Genomic DNA, 6,779 nt, shown 5'->3' with positions numbered 1-6,779 from the left:
GTGTATGTACTCAAAACCAAATAAAACCACATACACGACATCTGACACATATAAAGACATGCCTATGTATGTATCAAAGTTTGTGTGTGTGCGTGTGTGTTTGTACATTCCATTACATATACATCAATACATATTTACCTGAATACGTGCATACATATAAGCTTACACTCACTAGCACACACTACTGTGCAAACATATACAAACATCAATACACACCGTATTATCTTCCTATACATTCACACTTGGCTAAGTATAATTATATACACGCATTTATATTTGCATTTACACTCACACACGCACGCACACACACGCACACATACACACACAGAGACATATATATATATATATATATATATATACTCATACGTCTATATGTACACGTGCATACATGCACATTGGTATTTCAAAACATACACACACATACGTAAACACGATCACTCACACTCACACACAAATCTCTCTTTCAATGGAATGTATGTTGTGAGATGTTTGTTTTCTGATAGCTTTTTGTTTGTTCGTCGACTCCGCCTTCTCTGTGTCTTTAGACAAACTAGCTGGATGTCAACAACACACAACTCCCACAGGCTGCCGTCAAAGGTGCAATCGGCGACGAAAACATTCAGTCAACACCCGACACTCGCACGCGCGCGCGCACACGCACGCACACACACACACACACACACACACACACACACACACACACAGGTAAACGTTTGTATAAGTGTAAATATATATATGTGTGTGCGTGTGTGTGTGTATCTATGCACTCATATATATATGTGCCTGTGCGCGTAGCATACGAACACATATACAGGCACACACACACATTCGTACATACATACATACATACATACATACATACATACATACATAAACAGTAAAATATAAGCAACGTACACATGGTTACCTATCCACTCGAAATACCGTTGCCTGCCACCAACTTTAAATTTCTGTATCCGCCCCTTTAACAAAGTTTTCGAGTGTCTGATTCAGAAAGTAAAACTTTATCATCGAATGTAACTCAAATAGCATTATGTCTAAGGTTTCCCTCGTCTGATGGTTTAGTTGTAACGATAACATTGCTATTTCAATAATTTTATGAATTCGAAGTATTTTAAGAATTAAATTTAATAAAGACAATCATCTTTTAACATTGTTGCCAATGATCCAATAATGCCGTGGTTATGATTCTCAATATATTTATAAATGGTGAAGTATCGATAGCACTCCGTTTAAACTGCCTAACAACATTTTGTCTGCCTTTTTGTTTTGAGTTCAAACACCACCGAAGTCAACCTTCCCTTTTGTCCTTTCGGGGTCGATAAAATAAGTACCAGTTGAACACTGGCGTCGATGTAATAGACTAAATCTTCCCCTGAGCATGCTGGTCTTGTGCCAAATTTGAAACCATTATATCTGTAAGTGGCTTAACTGTCAACAACAACGGTAACAGAAAAGAAAAATATAAAATCTGGCGACATGGCCTCTGTTGATTGTTTCTTTGTCTCTTAACATTGTCGTTCTTTCCAAACCAACATTATAACACATATTGTCGATATTTGTCTTCCGAAGACGACGAGTTGCAGAAACGTTAGTACGCCGGGCGAAATGCTTAGCGGGATTTCGTCTGTCATTACGTTCTGAGTTCAAATTCCACCAAGGTCGACTTTGCCTTTCATCCTTTCGGAGTCGATAAATTAAGTATCAGTTGCGTACTGGGGTCGATCTAATCGACTGGTCCCTTTCCCCCAAATTTCAGGCCTTCTGCCTGTAGTAGAAAAGATATTTCTCTTCCACCCTCCACCCTCACTCTTTCTCTCTCAGTCTTTCTCCCCCTCTCTGTCACACACACACACACCACAATATTTTAGATGTTTCTTTCCAGGTTCTGACGCGATTCGTTTCCCCCTTTTATTTGCTGTCTTGTTGGTGGGAACGGTAGTTGTATTTGTTGTGGTTGCTGATATCAGGCGCATCTGCGACAGTGTGATAGCATCACTTTCGTAACCTTCTTGGCTCAGAGTTCAAAGTCCGCCGAGGTCGACTTTGCATTTCATCCTTTAGAGGCGATAAAATGATTACGAGTTGAGCACTGGGGGTCGATATAATCGACTTGCCTCCTCCGCTCGAATTTGTTGATCATATGCCAAATTTTGAAATCAATATTTTAAGATGACTCCCTATATGACCGCAGTTTGAAAGCTTGAAACAAGTTACAAAATAGTGTACAAACACACACACACACACTTCTCTCTCACTCTCTCTCTCTCTCTCTCTCTCTCTCTCTCTCTCTCTCTCTCTCTCTCTCTCTCTCTCTCTATCTATCTCTCTCTCTCTCTCTCTCTCTTTCTCACTCTCTCACACGTGCATGTACACACACACGCCACTCACATACACACACACACACACACAAACACACACAAACACACACACAAAAGTGCAACCAACTCGAAATGATAAGGAAGAGATCATCTCAAAAATTAAGCGTTCTCCGAAATCGACATGCGATTAATTTGGAGCCTGACTGACTGGAGAGAGCATGGCAGTTGCATCCATGTGATTCTGTTTAATGAGTAACATCAGTACAGCCTTATCGTAGTTCGACTCCTGCAAGATTAAGACTTAGCAAAGAAAATATTTGTGGCAAAGAGTAATTGAACAGTTTCAACATATCCAGATGTTATGCACCTTCTACGAAGTAGTTTCTGTCTTTAGTAGACTCCGATGATAACAAAAACATAAGACATTAAAGGAAAAACAAGGATCCACGAGCCAAAAAGTTACGAAAGTGATGCTGTCACATTGTCGCAGATGTGCCTGATATCAAGGTCCCGTCCTCTGTTTGCAGGTTCACTAATATTATCTTTGAATAACGCATAAAAAGATAGAACACAAAAAACACACACACAGGTGTGTGTGTGTGTGTGTGTGTGTGTGTGTGTGTGTGTGTGTGTGTGTGTTGTATTTTGGAAAAGTCTTTTTGTCTATAAGAAACAGGCGCACACACTGGTTCTATTTTACATTTTCGAAATTATTATCAGCCAGTTAGTTAACCAATTAATTAATCGTTTGCTTCTGTAATCCTTTCATTGATCCACCAATCAGTTGGCTTGTTTGTCTTTTGTCGCCATTCGCACTTTATTAATGATGTATCCTTGTTACTCAACGTCAGCCCCGAAACAAGTGTAGAGACCTGGAGTAACCAGAATATCATATCCTTGATATATTTCTCTATATCGCACTCCGAAATTCCCGAACCACTATGCAATGCGTTCATCACATTTCTTTTTGCATTGATAAAATGTTTCACCTATCCTTTCTCCGAGGTCATCGTCCCCAGTAATTTCGACGCGCACAACTCCTCGTGGCATTTATATAACCCACACCGTTGCTGCCGGTATAGAACACAAATTTTTTGTTATTCTTAACTCTTTAAACCAATATCCCCTGTTCTCATTCCAAGCCGACGTAAAGTTGCCTTAAAGGTACAATCCAAGAAGAATCTCTCTTAATCACTAAAACTGGGTGGCATTCACCCATCAGTATAACACTTGTAACGCTATGGTCAATGCCGATGTCCTCGTTAGTATAAAACAACCGGAAGTATTCCACACTTGACTGAAAGTGTTTCCTCTAATGGGGAGTGTGGGAGAGTGCTATGGGATAGCTTTCGTGGATAATGGTCACGCGTAAGTAGAGTGAAGTTGGGTGGAAAGCAGGCAGCAAATTATAGCCTTTCTTGCCTTCAGACAGTTGTTCAGGCTCTTTATATTTTGAGTTCAAATCCTGTCAGGGTTAGCTTTGTCTTTCATCCTTTCGGGATCGATAAAATAAATTAGAGAGGAGCACAGCGGACCAAGCTCCACCCCTAAAATTTCAAGCTTCCTGCCTATAATAAAAATGATTATTATTATTATTATTGACTTGACTTAGGTTCGTACTTATTCCTGGTAGAATTTATGTGGGTAACGGGTTTACTACCTGTAACATTAGGTACCCACAAGCTTTCAGTAGTCTTTTAAGAGCTTAAGGCACTCTTGATAATATTCCCTGTCCCTAAGAGGCAAACTTTCTGTACAAAGCTCTACAGGATATTATATTCCAATCTCCAACCATTCGTCTATATCTTTGCTTACAGTTCCCAATGCACCAATTATTATTATATAAACATTTACAGTTTTCATATTATTATTATTATTATTATTATTATTATTATTATTATTATTATTATTATTATAAAAGAAATCGTTGTTGTTGTTGTTGCTATTATTATTGAGTGAGAGAGCAGAGCATGCCATCAAAGTGACACTAGGATAGAAATATACGAAGCCCAGTATACCCATCGTGACTACCCATCTGATAAGAGTACACAAGGTACATGCATTACAACCACGTGTACGCGACATGATGATCTTATATCAAGGTAAACAGCGCATGATCTTTCAGGTGAGGACCACTTACAGTTTTCTTCAGGCTTAGTAGCCTTTCCCGCTCAAAAGATCCCTGAATAAGGGTTGTTCAAGGATGATGAATGTAACACCCATCTTTCCAGGGGTGATTTATCCAAACCCCAAAGAATTCCTCTCAACACATGGCTATGATGCTCCCCACTACCTCTGCTCGTGATCAGAGATGCACATATCGTCAGCCACTAAGGGACATACTCAACTGGCTAAAGTCAAACAAGTGACTAGCAAATCTGTGGTATTGAGCAGAATATTTCTTGTAATACATCATTTTTTACCAAGACAAAACAAGTACATGATAACACTACCAATCAGTTAATATCAAAAGCCATGAGAGCCGCTGTTTGGTACTGCATCATGGCAGAGCCCATACGCATGCCATAAAAGTAACACTGCGTACAGATATACAAAGCCCAATATGCCTATCATGACTACCCGTCTGATAAAGGTACACCAGGCACATGCACCATAACCACATTGTGCGACATAGTGACTTCATATCAAGGTAAACAGCGTGTGACCTTGAAATATTCTGCAGGCCAAGTAGCCAATCTTGGTCTTGTTTTTAGAGGTGAATTATTCAAACCTCAAAAAATCCCTCTCCCACATGGTTATGATGTTATCCCACTACTCCTGACCGTAATCAGAGATACACAAATTGTCGGGAACATGCTCAACTGATTAAGGTCAAGCAACGGAAAGCAAATCTGTGGTATTAAGCAGAATATTTGCTGCAGCTCACCTTTTACACTAAGACAAAAAAAACTGTATATGCTAACACTTAAGAAACTATGAGAACCACTGTTCTGTACTGCATTTATTATCATCATCATCATCATCATCATCTTTATCATCATTATCAACCTGGTACATGCTAATTTAATTAGCAGGAATGTTATTTTCAGGTGTGTTTACAAGTCTCCTCAAATCTCAAGAATCTTTCGTAAGACTCTTAGAATACAGTATGGTATTTTTCTGCAGATCAATAATTCGAGTCACAATTCTGATATCTTTGTGTCGTTTAAGTAGCATTTTCAATGTTGTATCAGGTACCCCGATTATCACCGTTGTCTTAGCCTTCCACCGTTTCTTCAGATTTCTGACGAGTTCCTGAACTTTCTCAATGTTTTCAATTCTTTTGATATCGACTCTCCTATCACAGGGAATTGTAATGTCTCCGTTCTTATGCTGTTTATTTTGTCCTTTACAATCATATCTGGTCTTCTTTCTTCAATTGTATGGTCAATCTTTGTGGGGAAATTCCCGTAAGATCCTATAATTCTCATTTTCTATGACAGCCTCTGGCTAACATCCCAATGCACTCTTTTACCTACTTAGTCATGTTTTCGTTCTAGCTTACTGCACTCACTCAAGAGATCTTTCCAGTAGATTTTACAATTGCTCTCTGATTGAGTTTTGGCAATCTTTGCCTTTACTATAATCGTTCTAATGAATTGTTCCTGAACAGCTATAATTAACGTTTCGGTCTTTTGTTTCTGGTTTCCATGTCCCTTAATTCCAGGATTCTTGGGGTTTTTTTGCATGAATTGGCCAGTTAATTCCATTTCTTTCTAGTAGCTTGCTTTATTGTTCTTCCTTCTCTTCTTCAATTCTCCTTACGTTTTATTAACTTTTGAGGCATATCTAGCTTCCGATAGTATTCTTTCCTCACTCCGCCCAATATAATTTTTCCACTGCAGCATTGCAATACTAATGGTATCTTCCGCGTTTGGCGATCCCCTGTCCCCTTCCTTTCTTTGTAGATAGAAACTGTCGGTATTATTTTTAAAGTGGTGTACGTTGTGCATTGGGAGCAATTTTCTAGTTCTTCTATCCAGATTCTGTAGCTCTACTTTTGTCCAACTCAGAAAGGGAGCAGAATATTTTAATACTTGCATAGCTTATGTAATTATTGCTTTAACAATATTTCCTACACTAATTTTTTAACACCTTCCTCATCCCCCTCTTGTATTCTTTAGAGATTTTCCCTTTAATTTGTTCTTTCATTATTATATCGCCTGGCAGCACCCCGTTATTAATCCACAGCGATCTAATGGTGTACTCTTGCGGTAATTTTATGTCATCAGAGTTTAACTTCCGGCCTTTCTTCCTATTGGCACTGCGCATATATTTACACCAGACTGCACTCAAGTATCCTTGCTGAATTCTCTTACGTTTCGATCAAAGAATTTAGGTCTTTCTCAATCCTTGTACATAGTTTAAGATCATCCGTATAAAACAAGTATTAACGCAATGACGAAGAGTAGCGGAGAGATTAAGAGAGAGAGAGAGAGAGAGAGAGAGAGAGAGAGA

This window comes from Octopus bimaculoides, chromosome 17, assembly GCF_001194135.2.
Source record: "Octopus bimaculoides isolate UCB-OBI-ISO-001 chromosome 17, ASM119413v2, whole genome shotgun sequence".
NCBI classification, from domain to species: domain Eukaryota; kingdom Metazoa; phylum Mollusca; class Cephalopoda; order Octopoda; family Octopodidae; genus Octopus; species Octopus bimaculoides.
This window is presented reverse-complemented; position numbering follows the sequence as displayed.